Source organism: Nilaparvata lugens, chromosome 9 (genome assembly GCF_014356525.2).
Source record: "Nilaparvata lugens isolate BPH chromosome 9, ASM1435652v1, whole genome shotgun sequence".
In the NCBI taxonomy this organism is placed as follows: domain Eukaryota; kingdom Metazoa; phylum Arthropoda; class Insecta; order Hemiptera; family Delphacidae; genus Nilaparvata; species Nilaparvata lugens.
Window position 1 is genome coordinate 36866056 of NC_052512.1, and position 16782 is coordinate 36882837.

Consider the following 16782-nt stretch of genomic DNA (forward strand, 5'->3'; position numbering starts at 1 on the left):
TAGTCATGCTTTTTTATTTTCACAAGAGTTTGCATAATGTCCACTTTCATTACATTTAAAGCAACGTATTTTAGATAGATCTCTAGTGAAATTATTATTAGATCTTTGGTGATTCTGATTATGATTTCTCGAATTACTGCTTGTACCTCTGAAATTTGAATTATTCATGTTGGATCTACATGACTGAGCTAGATGACCTACTTTGTTGCATTTGTAACAACGTCTTTGAGCTAATTCAACATTCATTGGAGATTTTTGATTCTTTTTATTAGTATTAAAATTGTATTTATTTCTTTCTAAATCCCCATATTGAATATTTTGAGATACTACTGAGATGGAAGTTAAGTCATTAAAACTAGTTGGTTTGGATTGGAAAACTAGTCTATTTCTTTCCTCTGGATTCAACCCTGAGCAAATATTATTGACTACGTCTTCCTCAGATTTTTCTAATCTTAGTAGTTTATTAGCGTCTTTGATTGACACAATGTAAGCAGACAAGGGTTCACCAGCCCTTTGTAAACGATAATAGTGGTCTCTTTCAATGATTGAAATCAATCTAGACGGAATAAAATGTTGCAGAATATCCTTATGAAATTCATCAAAACTCTTATTTGTACTCATAGCTAAATTCAATCGATCGGCGAGAGGCCCTACAACAGAAGAGTGAATGATATGGAAAAGTTGCTGATCTAATAAGTTCGATCGTTCTTTTATTTTCAAACATATTTCAATGAATTTCAACAAACTATCAACATTCAATCCGTCAGTATTCGGAAGTTCCTTCATCAGACCTTCGATAGGATTTGATAATTTATTATACAAATTACCAAATAAAGGTGAAGACAAGTTGGCTGCTAGGTTTACCCTATTAGTATTGAAATCACTACCGTACCGAATACAGTCCTACCCAAGTTTTCATTTATTGTAGCATGTACCTGTTCTACCATAGAGACAGTATTACTATTATTTATATTTTCAAAATCAGTAACTTGAATATCAGGATTGGTAACATTTGTCTGTGAATACTGAGTAACATTTTGTTCCATATTACTTGTACTAGGAATTTGCGCAATAAAGCGATTTACTGTATAAGTATGAAGTTTAGTATTCGAATCGTGTGTGGGATTATTCATTTTTGAATCGGGTGTACTGAGACTGCTTTGTTTTTCAAAATGAGGCGAACTAGATCTACTAAAGCATTCACACAAGTCGATCAATTTAGTAAAAGTAGCCTGAGCTAATACAATAGACTCATCAATACCTTTAATTAGATTTTGGTCATTTGCTTCTTTAGCATAAGTTAATAATTGAACAATTCGATTGAGAATATGTAGAAAAATGGATAACGCTTTATGAATGTTTACCTTTTTATCAGGAATACTCATAGAAAGAATTTTCTCCAAGTATTCATCTTCCCCTGTCAATAAATCAAGGATTTTTTTTATAGCAATTTTACTAGACTCATCATCGTAAATAATTCGTGCAATTCTTGGGTCTGGATTGCTAACTAATGCTCGATACTTTCCCCTTGAAGTGTCTACATCATTGTCAATAACTGTATCTGTAGGTACTCCCAATGTTTCAAGTTCGAAAAGTAAATTCTCTTTAGTAACAAAATTAGGATTGAATTTTCTAATAGGAATCAAATTGAAATTGAAGCACTCTTCAACTGATTTTTTTAACATCCCAATAATTAATTATTTTAGATTCCATAGATGCTACTTTATTCGGTGAACCCATATTATCATTTTCTTAAATAAATTATTAATATGATTATATAATACTTATAATTCGAGATCATTTATGATGAATAATATTTGATTTTGTATTTTAATTTTAACCTGAATCCTCCCCACCATCAATGAAAGAAGAAAGGATAAGAACAGCCGAGACCGTCACACATCATTCAATATTATTGATAAATCAATGAAAGAGTTTGCAAGCAAACCTCGCAGAGTAAGGCGCAGTTGAAATGTTACCTCAGTTTACCGCAGTTGAAATTAATCTTTGAGATGGGAAGGAAATAATCCTCCGAATATTTAAATCAATAAATTGAATATATAGTTCAATATATTAACTAAAATATTCCATTTATTAAATTTCCAACCCCTTCTAAGTAGCAACATTTATAATTGAATGATATGACAGCTCAACAATTCAATATTTACCCCATTCATTACTTGTCATTGATGATTGTTAGGCATATTCAATAATCAACAATAGGATTGTAATCATGTTTGCAATTTAATATACATAATAGATCAAATAAATAAAATTTCCAAAAAATAAACAAAATTTAAATCAAGTAATTACAAATTTATTTATTATCCTGTCCCATTTATTTTTGCGAAGTAGTTGCCTGTGAATTTCCCATAAATTAATATTGGTTGTTTCGTAAATACCTGGTGTATTGAAGTGAGGAGGCCTCCGTACACTTTATTCAAATTTTTCACTTATTAATTTTTCACTGCACAAGAAGTTCTTGAAGTATCCTTTTTACGGCGAATTTAGATCTTTTCTGGAAATATTGGTTTCCTTGTGATGAGTTGGTCAGCAAGGATTCAGCTTCCATGGCCATAACTAAGACATCCTGTGATACTACGAGTCTACGAGTCTACGAGTCTATGACCGCTGTACAGCGGAAATTGTAGAAATTACTATGGATACATATGTGATGAATGAGGTTTTCAACAAATATAAATAAATTGCCATAACTTAGGCCAGCTAGAATGAATACTCAATTAAATTTTCGGACATGATTACTTTTCTTTTTTTTTTTTTTTAAATAACAAACAAGAAAATTTACATATTTTAAAAAAGGAAATAAAGAAAAAATAAAGAAAATAATAATAATATCACAACTTGTGATGAATGAAATCTGTCTCTGATCAACTACATATTGTAATAAATAGAAAAATTAAGCATAAGCTAAATAAAAATGGAATCAAAGGAAAAAGTTAAATTTACAACCTCCACTCACGAAATTCAGAGACAGAATGGATCATCGAGCGTTGAAGACGGGGTAGCAAACAAGACAGTGACGTAAGCAAAACGGAATTATCAAAATTAGACAAAGAAACTAGAGAGAAAGAGCAATGCAAACTCAAAGCTACCAACAAGGACAGAAAAAGGGAGAAAGAAAATAGCAAAAAAGAACTGGAGAGAACAAGAAAGTAGATTATTCGAAGGGTACAGCTCGATCCAATAAGTGCATCTTTGTCTCACTGGGAAAAACAAGCTGATAATACAATCGAATTTAGAACCGAAATAACAGAAAAACAAGATAAAAATAATCATGTCCAAAATTGTTACAGGTTGGATGACTGGCGGCGGTGGGGTGACTGGTGGCCGCGGCGAGATGAGTAGCTGACTGACAAATGAGCCGACCCCTAGATTATTTGTGTGAGGCGGCTCATAATGGCTGAAGCAAGACCCATCATCACTGTGATGACTCCATTAGATATTGCTCTCAGCCATCTTCAACAAAGCAATGATTGGTTAGGTTCTGAAATGGTATGATAGGTTAAGGAAGGTTAGGATAGGTTAGGTTGGGTTTGGTTAGGTTCGGTTAGAAAAGGTTAGGTTGGATCAGGTTTGGTTTGGTTAGGCTAGGTACAGTAGGAATAGGAACTTACAAGGAGTTGTAGTAGCAGCAGTACTAGTTGGAGTAGTACTAGCGGGAGTTGTAGTGCTGGCAGGAGTTGTAGTACTAGCTTGAGTACTTGTCTAGAGTCCAGAGTCCAGAAGTCCAGAGTTCAAAGTCCAGGGTCCAGAGTCCAGAGTCCAGAGTTCAAAGTCCAGGGTCCAGAGTCCAGAGTCCAGAAGTCTAGAGTCCAGAGTCCAGAAGTCCAGAGTTCAAAGTCCAGGGTCCAGAGTTCAGAGCCCCAAGTTCAGAGTTCAGTGCCCCAAGTTCAGAGTTCTGAGCCCCAAGTTCAGAGTTCAGTGCCCCGAGTTCAGAGTTCAGATCCCAAGTTCAGAGTTCAGAGCCACGAGATCAGAGTTCAGAGCCCTGAGTTCAGAGCCCCAAGTTCAGAGTTCAGAGTGTTCAGAGTTCATATAGGTAAGAAATCACCTTGCTATGCTTTCAACAAAGGCTGTTTCATTGACCTCCACTCCACCTCCCCAGTCACATGACCAATGGCCACGCCCACCAGTCATTATCAGCATCCACTTCCTGTTCCAACAAGTCTGTATGACGTCATCTCTCAACTTTGCCTATACATCTCAATAATGTTCCCACTGTAGGGCTGAGAGTGAGAGAGTGACAGATTTGATTTGATTTGATTGACTGCCTTTATTAAAAAACCTAGGAGGGCGAAGTTAGGGCGCAGCCGGCCCTCTCTTACACTTAACCCTCCAATACAATTCTAAGTAAAACTAAAACACTGTACAACAAAGATTATAAGATAAAAAAAAACTAATTTTACAAAATAATAAAAAACTTCCAAATAGCGAATGAAAGAAAGAAAACAAAATTAAAATTTCTTTCTAATTTGAATCAGTGAAAAGAATACAATAAGAAGAAAGAAGAAAGTGGAAAGTGAAAACGGAAGAAACGTCAGTTCAAAATCCATAGATCATTTCGATAGAAGTAGAAAAGAGGAAAGAGAGGAATAAATTAAAGAAGGAAGAAAGGACACACATATACACACACACACACACACACACACACACACACACACACACACACACACACACACACACACACAACACACTCGTTAAGGTTCAGTGAACATTCCAGCCGAGTCCACCAGCTCTGATCCACCGCAAGACAGCCGCGCCGAACCGACGATGTCCCTCAACAAGCCTTAGCTCAGCAGGCAGAGAATTCCACAAACTACAGGCTGTCACAAGGAACGACTTGTTGTACATAACAGTCCTATGTGTTGGGACAGCCAGCAGATGGGATCCATGCCGCGTTCCTCCACGACCAAAATCACCCAAGTAACGGTACTCTACTGCCAGATACTTAGGGGTTCTAGTTTTCAATATCTTAAAGAGGAAGCACAAAGCATGATGTGATCTACTCTCACGCAGCTTCATGAGTTCAAGTCTGTTAAAATATTCAGTTACATGGTCGTCACGTCTCAGGTTAAAGATAAAGCGAACACAGTAATTATGTGCACGCTGCATCCTCTGCAGAAGTTGAACTGTCATGTCAAGAGTCACAATGTCACAGTAGTTGAAGATCGGGAAGATCAGAGTCTTGACCAACATAACCTTCGTTGAAAAGGGAATGAAGTCAGAGATCCTCTTCAATGTCATGATCCCCCCAATTACCCTGTTACAAGTCTGAGTCACGTGGCTGGTCCAGTCAAGAGTCCTTGTCATTGTAAGTCCTAGATTTTTAACGTCAGAACTGTATTGCAATTGTATGTTATTCAATTTTATAAATGGTCCGTTAGTTATGTCAAGTGTGTTTAAAAGTCTTGAATAACCTATCACTATTGATTTTGATTTAGTCTCGTTAATTTTTAGTCCATTATTCTCAGTCCATCGTACCAAACAAGTCAAGTCAGCATTAACTTCATCAACTGCGATGTCGAAGTCATTTTTCTTGCAGTGCCGGTATATTTGCAAGTCGTCGGCATACAGGTGATGTCTGGTCGTAAGTAGAGTGCTTGTCACGTCACTTATGTAGATGCTGAACAGCAGAGGACCCAATACCGAACCCTGAGGAACTCCTCTGTTCACTTCACGCCACCGTGAAGAGGCATCCCCAACTCTCACACACTGACACCGACCTTGGAGATAGGACCTCACCCATGCCACAGTGGAGTTGGAAAAACCTAAGTTTCTGAGTTTATAAAGTAAAGTAGGATGGAAAATGCTATCGAATGCCTTACTAAAATCTATTAGGACTAGAACTGTTAACTCTCTACCATCCATAGCCCTACGAATGTCGTCAGTGACTCTCAGGAGTGCAGAGGTGGTGCTATGACCACTACGGAACCCTGATTGAAAGTCACCAATCAATCCAGAACCATGGATAAATGAGCTTAATTGGGAGTGAACGATAATTTCCAGAACCTTGGACAAAACGGACAATAAGCTTATAGGCCTGTAATCAGATGGAGAGAGAGGGTTAGGGATCTTGTTCAAGGGAATCACTATGGATAGCTTCCAGTCATTAGGAAAAACGGACGTTAAAAGTGAGGTATTGATCAAATGGGTGAGAAATGGGAGAATAAAAGGAAGGATAATTTTGATGAACTTGATTGGGATACCGTCTGCACCAACAGCGTTACTCTTCACTCGATGAACAGCCAAGAAGACCTCTTGCTCCGTGACATTGGAGAAGTAGAAGTCCTCATTGGGATGAAAATCAGGCAGAGAGTCAAAGTGAGCACGAGCTTGGTCCAAACTTACAGGGATGTCAGTGAAGAAGTCATTGAGATCATCCAGCGAGTGAGCAACAGTCGGTACCTGCCTCTCCTTGCCAGCCCCAATCTCCCTCAGAGCACGCCAAAGAGATGAAGTTGATGATCACTTTGAGGAGATCAAGTTACGATAGAATGTAGATTTCGCATTTCTAATTGTTTGCTTGCAAGAGTTTCTCAAACGCTTATAATGGTTGAAATCATTGGGGCTTTTTGACGCTCTTGCAATTTTGCACCAATAATCTCGATCCCTCATTAGCTGGCGTATCTCATCTGTGAGCCATGGAGCAGGATCTCTGGTTACTCTGCGATTTTTTAAAGGAACGTGTTTTTCAAAAAGAGAAACTATATTGTGGTTAAGAATGTCCAACATAACATTAACATTGTTAGTTTGGAATATCTGTAACCAGTCAAGGTTAATTGCATCATTGAACAAATTGTGATAGTTGATATTTTTATAATCTCTGTAAGTGATTATTTTTGGTTTAGGTTTAGGCCTCTTAATATTATAAACTAGGAATATCATATCATGTGCAGAAAGGCCTGGAAAGGGGATCTGCCCATGGCACACAGCTGCTCTCACATCGGCAACTGCAATAAGATCAAGCAATGTGTCCGAAGTGGATGTATGGTGCGTAGCTTGGAGAGGCAGCAAGGTCATACCATTCGCAAAAAACATAGTGGTCAGTTGTATTTTGTCATGAGTATCAGGTCCAAATAAGTCAGTATTGAAGTCACCCATGATAGCCACATGTTCATAGGGCACCATCAGCTCAAGTAGTGCTTCCTCAAATTCTGACATATACCCAATATGAGGCGGCCTGTAGCAAACTGCTATTAACATTTTTACTCCGTTACACTTAACCTCAATAAACATGTATTCAGGTCTAGCTGCACGGGAGGTATCAGAGGAAAACTTATGAACAGGCAGCAGAGAACGCTTGACAAATGCAGCAACCCCTCCCCCATTCTTGTGTAACCGGTCATTCCGAATGAGCACATAATCCTGGAGTGCAACAAGTCGATTAGGGATTGTCGGTTTCAACCAGGTCCCAGATATAAGAATGACGTCACAATCTTTGCCCTCGAAAGTGTGCCTAAATTCATCAATATGACAGAGAAGGGATTGCGCATTAACATGAGCGATCTTAAGTCGATCCGGGAAAGGAGAGAATGCCCGCTTGAGGGAATCGCCGACACTCAGCGCGGCCGCATTGTCATCCTGCTGAATAGACAAGGTGGCTGTGACGAAGCTGCAAGGCAGAAGAGAGGGGTGAATCGGCGAAACAATGAGAAGCTAAAAAAGATACACTTATCACATCCATACTGAAACACACACACAAAGAAGGAAATAATAGAAGAAATATAGGAATCATAAGAGATAGAAGAAGAAATAATCAAGTGAAGAAGTCAAGGGCTATGAAACGTGTGAAGTTGTGCTCCTGGGGGGGTTATCTCTTATGATAGAGTCCCACGTTATGAAGCTATTGTGAGAAGTTGTGGATTGCAATTCCTTCACAGATAATACGATGTTTCTGGTATTTGTAAGAGCAGTCTCTAAATTCCCTCTTTTGCGAATAAATTCACAAAAAATTAAGGCCTTCCGGCTCGCAAAATTACTGGGTTCAAACCTCAGCTCTAGCTCAGTGGTAGAAACATGAATTTTATAAATACAAATAATCACCATAAGGTTCAGTGATCGGTAATTGGTAACTCTTACCGCTGCTTCTATGAAGTTCTTGAAGAATACCAGTAAGGAAATTAAAAGAATATTTGATGACTGATTATCAGTAACCATGTACCACTAGAGAATAATCAGGATCAACTATAGTTGTTTCTAGTTGATTCTTAAAACGCTCATCGTGAATACAAGTATTCACCAATATACCCTTTCAAAATTCCTTAGAACTTACAACGCCAGTTCTTGAAGCTCTCTGGATCCTTATATGATATAACTGGAACCTTATTAATATAATTTCTTAATATACTTGTTCTGGCTGATAAAATGAATATCATCAAAGGATGATAAATATTGAGTGCTTTGAATAAGGTTAATATAATTGATTCAATAATTTTAAATGCTGCTAGATATTTGTTGGTACCAAAACAGCTCAAACTATATAACACGAGATGAATTGGGATATAATAAAAAATTCTATAAGTTTGTATGCTGACATAAAACACAAAATATATTCCCATAAAACAGATATGCATAAAATATTCAATAAATCTGTAATTCACTTAAATAATCTACTTTTAAAATCTGAATAATTATCACAGGCTTTGCTAATATTCACAATAATGAGTTTCAAATTCATAAATATATTATATTTAATACTGGTACTTAGACTTCCAATCAATACAAAATTCTACCAATAAAAACCTGTTCGGTCTATAAGTTTGATATGATATACTTGGTTCAATTACAAAATTAATATTTAATAAATTAATATTCAAACATGAGATCTCAGGGCTTTTAATATGAATTCGGGCAGTGCATGGAAGTAAGCTTCCTACATATAATAAATAAATTTATAAAATGTTCTTGTGAACTATGTGATATTGTTCAACACGTGGTGACTCTTAATTTTAATTCAAATTAATTGGAATAGCGCTTTTTTATTAATTATTACCCCACTGAACGTAGAAAAATGAGCTCATTTGGTTTGACTTATCACTCACTGACTGAAGTTCTGGATGTTCTCGTGGATTGGATTAATTATTTCCAATAATTAATTAGGTAGGCTCCTTTTCGTCACTGCTGGGCTAACGCGTGATCCAGATTTTTATAAGTTTCTTTCGAATTAAAGCTATTTTTATGGGAATCTTTACAATTACGAACTCCTTGACAGCACTGAGTTCACAAACAATTAACATTCAACAAACATACATTACATAAAAAAAAAGGGTTTGGCTTAATAATTCATTAAAAATTTTTAAAAGGAATAAGAAAAGACCCTAAACTCCATGTGCATCCTCTCGGGTTGGGATCTTAAGCCAGAAGAAGTAGGTTTTTAGAAAAATTTTGCTTCTTCCTAGAATAATTCTGTAAGCTACTCTCTGATTGGCCTTCAATTTAATAGACTCAATACAATTGGTTGCCTTGGGAATCAGGGCTTCCTCGGCTTTACAATAGAAAAAATTAAATAAAAGAAGTTTTTATACAAATATATGGAGTGTTTATCTTAAATTGAATTCATAAATAAATCGTAACATACGATTTTAATAGATAATACATTTAGTTTTTATATGAGTTTTGTATACTCTTGATTTATCATGCTTTTTTAGATTATAATAAATATTTATACAGAAATAATAGTTATTTGTATTTCTACACATCGACTTCCTTTAGTATACATAATATATCCTTTATGAGTGAATTTTATATGATTCAACCGGTCATATGGGTTGATCGAATAATCAGCTGATTCGTTCAGTATTGGTTCTAATAATTATCGATTTATCCAAGATCGACTAATTCTTTTCAAAACGTAAACAAGTAACTCTAACCTCAATGTTCATGCATTTTATTTTATTTTTTTGTAATCCGCCAATAATAATTATGCCGCTTTATAATTTTTTGATCTTACCAATGGGTTCTCATAATTATTAAATCACAATAATACATGTTTTCTTATCGTTGTTGATGATGCTATTACTCCTAATCACTAATAATACTTGATTTGAGTTGATTTACTCTTTGGATAGGTCTAACCTTCTTTCCAATTTTATAGTTCTATTACATTTTATTGGCTCATTTAAAAATATTTGGTGGTTTCAAATTACCACGTGACAAACGATAAGATAACGCTATATTAAATGGCCTAGGCGGTTCGGCTCCATTGATAATTATAACATACTAATACAGTTAATGCATATAATATAACTACTACAAGAATAACGAATATTGATAGAAGAAAAAAGAAGCAGAAGGCTGATAACTCAATCAAGATACTGTAATTAGGTAGAGAATTAGAGAAAAAAATATATATAAGGCAATGAACTGCATGCTGATAAATATAGGTATGAGCGATAACTTATATACATTGTGAGACAGAAAAATGAGAAGATTACTTAAAAAAAAATATATATATAAGTAAGAATAATAATGAAAGGAGTAAATAGTCGATAATAATAGGAAAGAAAATAATGTTATCTTGTAACTTTATGTTGACTAAGTGATAAACCCTACCGAATTAGGAAGAATTAGAACAGAGAACGGAGGCAACATATAAGTGAGGCGTAGTCACGATAACGGGATGAGAAAGACAACCAGATCACAATCACAAGAACACGTGAGATTCTACTCTTCATTCACACACAGAAATACAGATAATGCAAAAGTAGCGTCAAGACAATAATTATATACTATGGATTTGACTGAATGGAAGGTTTTGCTGATAAGAAATGTTATACCGACTCAGATTTCATCCAACCAGCTGACTGACAATGAAGAGAAATTAAAAGAGTTAAAAGAACTATAAAATAAAGATAATTAATGACTAATTGAATGAAATTAAGTGGATGAATGAATCTTATCAGTTAAATTGAATTATAGAAGTGATCTGAATTAACCGTAATAATCAGCTGAAATAAGCAATAATTTACTGAATATTATTAACTGCAATAATAATATTGAACTGTCAATTGGGTGAAATGATTAAATGTACTGTATAATAAATGGAAAAAATATATGTAGCCTATATAAAAAATTGTTCTTTTAGGCAATTCTCAATTCAGAGTTTTAGTCCAAGCTGAAATGCAAACAGAATAGATACAATATTGTTGCTCACGACTCACTGGAATGGATCCTGTCACCCTCGCGCCACATCACTCTGCCGTCGACCATCCACGCATTCCGGATACCCACTCTGGCGGCAACCTCGCAGAAGTGAGCATGTCTTCGTCTAGTAAGGTCCTCTCTTATGGTGACATCAGAACCCTTGAGCTGCCTCCTCGCCGATAACACCGAGCGCCGGGTCTGGTAGCTCACGAATTTGACGATAACAGCTCGTGGTCTCGTCTGAGTCACTCCAGTTCCCGGAAGACATCCCACTCTGTGGCAGCGGTCGATCTGTGCTGCATCCACCGCAATTTTTAATCTTTCACCACATAGTTTTGTGACAATTTCGGTGATATTTTCTCCTTTAGTCTCCGGCAGGCCAAATATTCGAACAGATAGTGAGAGAGAAAGAGAGTGAACAGTGAGTGATCAGTGAGTGATCAGTGATTGAACAGTGACTGAACAGTGACTGAACAGTAACTGAACAGTGACTGAACAGTAACTGAACAGTGACTGAACAGTCACTGAACAGTAACTGAACAGTGACTGATCAGTTATTGAACTGACTGACTGATACTGAGTGGACGACCCAATTATGCCATACAGACATGATGGTCCATGTGACAGGAGGAGTGAGGGTCATTGAGAATGTCCATGTTAAATAAGTCATGTCTAAACACAGAGGAGGTGGAGTGGGAGTCGTTGAAAATATCTATCTTCAATGCCATTTTGATATTTAGTGCAGCATGGCCATGTTGATCTAGAGTCATGGACATATTCATCTGGTGTGATCTCATTACTACACGAAAATCACACACACGTACTGGCGGCACGACTGCACAAGACACAATGTCCCACTCCTTGCAGAACAACTCCTTTTATAGCCCCTCAGTTCAAGATCCCCAGTGATTTATTTTCCATTTATTCCTGATTTTATGTATTTTTTTTTGAATTTTCTTTTTTTTCTTTTTTTTTAAATTTTTTTTTCAAGTTTTTTTTCAGGTTAGGTCTGATCAACTTGGGTGACCTTGAGGTTAGGTTTGGTCAACTTGGGTGACCTTGAGGTTAGGTTTGGTTGACCTTGGTGACCTTGAGGTTAGGTTTGGTTGACTTGGGTGACCTTGAGGTTAGGTTTGGTAGGCTTGGGTGACCTTGAGGTGAAGGGGGACTCTGGGACACTTGTGTCCCAGAGTCCCCCTTTTGTTACTACTAGTAGAGATTAGTTACTTGTAGAAAGAGGGAAGGTCTATAAAGAAAGGAGAAAGAAGAATCGTCTATGGTTGTCTACATTCAGTTGTTGCCAAAACCTGAGTCTAATGGCAGTTGAATTCTCTAGTGATGTATGAGAAAATACTGACCGACTATAATCTGACTAAGGGTATCACCTGATCCCCACATTTATCACCATGACAGGTGACAGGGAAAGAAATATCATACCCTTTTGCGGCGTTGCTTTGACAACAATGTGTAGTGTTTGAATGAAGTTTTCGTAGTTCTTCATATGGAACGTTTCAATGGTCTCTCCACTTTTTGCAAAATGAAGAGAAAGTATTTCAACAGAACTTGGACAATATTTTGAATACAGCTCTTCCCCTTTTGAAGACTTAATCGGCTGTAACGAAAAACACTGTCACCCCATCATTGTCCCATAATGTACTTTTCCAAGAGTTAGCATAACAAGAGTGATATATGTTTGACATTTCACTATGATAAAAGGTTGAAATGAAATAGAAGTAGAATCTCTGGTGGGGAAGGAATTTCAAGGGGGCGTGTTCAAATTCATTAATGCCCACCAATAAGAAGCAGCCTAGGTCGTCACATGATAGAGGAAATTGTTACACACACTCCCATTGGAAGACTTATCCTCTGCCACCCTTAAACTATAGGGTCTGCACAAAAATTGAGGCTTCATAGAATAGTGTTGCAGACGATTCAGTTGGAGTTCATCAGTTGTTGGTCAAGAATCTACAAGTAGCTGCTCCTTCAACATCTTGCATCAAGTCACGCTTGAAGCAGAACAGCCCTAGCAGTTTCAGCTGCAGAACAGCAAACACGTTATGCAGCTCCGGAGGGAGGATCAGCTATTGGAGTCCTGAGGAATAAAGGTAGGCTACTTGAATGATTCCCTCAATAATTGCTAAGTAGAACACAATGCTTAATTCACAAACGAGAGTGCTATGATAATGATATTTTTGAATAAGTCTACTTTTCCTGGAAACATATTGATTTTCCAAAATGATATAATATTGATCAATTTATTTCAACATGTTTTGCTAATAGCTCACTTTTATTGAATTATCTAGTTGATTTCATTTTTCTATGAAGAACTACTTTCATTGATTTAGTTCTAGTACAGTAGCAAGAGTCTCTTGAGACTGTGCAACAGGCTAAAGAAAACTTCTAACTGGTGATATCTTTCAAAGTTTTTCAATCTCTATGATGTCAGTATCAAATTAGAATAATTTCGTGATCATTTCATACTTGTCATGATCAAAATATATCTAACTTGTATTTACTCTTGCTTTGCATTGGAACTTCTTTGTTGTATTCGTTATTTTATCCAACAGAAGTACTATTTATGAACACTTCATTTATTACTATTACTGTATTGCAATGTAGATCATTGTTCTAAGTTGAATTATTGGTTTTCACATCGCTTATTTCGATTATTATCATTTTATCTGAATTATTTTGTGCAGTAAGTTTTCTAAATTGGATTATAATTATTCATTCCATTTTTTATTAACTCTCACTTCGCCTTCTCTACCCCCATATTCATCTCTTACCGAACTTCAAATGAATTTTCCCAAAAATTTCAAATTTCAGGAGCTCATTTCTCCGAGAGTAGTAATCAGATAGCAAATTTTCCTGAGAGAGATTCTCACTTTCTTAAATTGATAATAACAAATCGAAAAACTTAAGAAAATGTAATCAGTTATAAGTTTTTTTCTGGTTCACAGCCCTAAGCTGTCTAGCCTAATATTCCATTATTTACTTTCACACTTTTCTTTGCTAATATTCCCATTATTGGTTCCAATTCACTTTCAAAAATTGGTGTGGCCAGAGAATTCAAATTGTAGCGCCAGTATGCCAGACTGCAGTTCTGCCAATAGTAGGCTTGTGTTTGCGCCAGCGCAGACCGTCCTTCTGCTTTGGCCTTGTCGTCCTAGTTTAGTCTGTCTTGTCTCATCACCCCATTGTTGTGCAAGACCGAATTTGTGTTTGTCATGTAATTTCGATCGGAAATTTCTTGTAAATAATTGTTTGAGTGTAGTGTGTGTGAATTATGAATATAACAGCGTGAATAGTATTGAATTGAATAAATTTGAATTTATAAAGAATCCAGTTTGAGCTTTGTTCGAAACACAGTGTATGACCTGCAAGTTGAACACAGAGTCAACGAGAAGGCAGCCCGTAAGCGAATAACCTGTCTATTCCCGAATTTCGTCCCACCCTGAACCTGACCAGAACACCTAATAAAGGCTTTGAAGGGCAAGTAGTCAAGATTGGAATAAATCTGGTGAGTTTTTGCTCTTTTTTATTGTTCATTGATGCAGAGCTTAACTGTACAAATAACCTGGCTCAAATTGGAGATTAAATTTTGCCCCTTGTTTGTATTTGATTATTTAAATAGTAAATTACAGTCCTCTGGTAGCTCTAGCCTGAGCTTTGTTCAGAACATTTTATGATCCTGCCAGGCCGGGATGAATTTAAATTTGTAATTTGTTGATTAATTCACACACATTGGATTTAAGCAGTTTCATAGTCGTCCAATGTTGGCATGTTGAGAATGGTCTGATCCATGCTCTACTCAAGTTTGTTGTAGCCTTGTTCTAAGAGCAAGGTTTCTTGTCAATTTGTATTTGTCTGAAATTAAATTTATTTCAGTAAAAATTGTAATTTCCTAAAACTGGGCTCATTGTGCTTTTTTAGGAATTTTGTTTGTTTGTTGGAATTTATATTGTCCATTTTTTTTTATACATGTTAGTGAAGGTTAATCACCAGCATGATGTTTGTTCAATTCAACAAGTTATCGTTTGTTTGTGAGTTGTTGGAAAAACATTATCTAATCATGTAGTTTTGTTATCAGCTATAACTTATCTTGTGAATTGATGAACAAAGTTTAACTTTGATAACTTACTAACTTGTGATTCTTCCTTTCATCTAGTTTTGAACTCATTCTTGTTTTATTGTCTGTTGTTTGTATTGTCAGGGCTGAATTGTTTTGTGTATGTGTTCAAGATGGAGGAAAAATTACAGAAACAAATCAGGGTGCATCGCGCTAAACTGGAACAATTGTATGCCAGATTGCAAAGAATTTATGACCTGTCTAAAAATGTCTCTGATCCAAAAGTTGCTGAGCAATTTTCAATCTTGTATCCTCGAGTGTCTCAGACCATTTCAGATTATGGAAAGACAGAATAAGTGGTTAATGAGTTGGAACTTGAGTTGAATAAAGATCATGTTGTAGCATTCAATGACTCACACCTAGATCTGTTTAAGTATATTGAAGTAGCGGCTAACACTCTCAAACAGAAAGAGGCGACTGTTGCTATTGCTCAATCTTCGGCAGCTACAGCAGCTAGTTCACAGCCGGTCGTGTCCGAGTCAGTACTGCCTAAAATCGACCTTCCGAAATTTGATGGGAACCAGACTCAATGGTCGGTGTTTTATGAACTATTTAAGGCATTGGTACATGACAACAAGAATTTGAACGATCAGCAGAAGGTCCAATATCTTGTAAGTAGACTTACTGGACAAGCAGCAAATATTTGTCGTCATTTGCCACCATTGGCTAACAATTATCAAATAATTTGGCAGGCATTATTGACCCGCTATAACGATCCATGGGCGCAAGTCGATGCCTATTTCAAACAAATTTTTGAATTTCGTCCAATAAAATCAGAATCAAAGGCAGGTTGTATTGCGATTTTGGATGGGTTTTGCAGTTCAATCAATGCATTAAAGAGATTGCAACTCACTGATTTGTCAGACTCGATATTCCTCTATCATGGCTTGAGATTGCTGGATCCAAGTTCTTGTAGAAATTCTGAATTGGCCGTCCGTGACAAGGCTATGCCAACTATACCGATTATGTCAAATTCATTGAAAAGCAAATTAAGACTCTTCCTTCTGATGAGAAACAGACTGAATCGTTTAATATGAGGAACAAAAAGGATAATAAATCAAAGGTGTTTGTGGTTTAATCTAATGATTCATCCAACGATGCATCTAGTAAAAAGCCCAATTGTCTGAAGTGCTCAAAACCGGTCATCAGCTAGTAGATTGTGCAAGTTTCTCGGAAATGCCTTTTTGGGATGGTTATTGTTTGATTGAAGGAAAGTTTTGTTGTTTTCGTTGTCTTGATGTGGATAATTTGAGTAGAAATTGTCGTAGTAAAACTCAGTGTGCTCAATGTCGAGAATCTCATCATTCTTTATTGCACTTTTCCAGATCAAGTTCCAATGAAGGTGTTGCATCCTCGTCGAACTCCAAGGCAGGTGGCACATCACCTATAAGTTGTTGTTTTACATCCAACAATGTAGAAAATTCGACTGTTGTGTTGTCGACGTCACTGCACATGTTCGAGATTGTAATGATCAGCTTTGTGATGTTCGT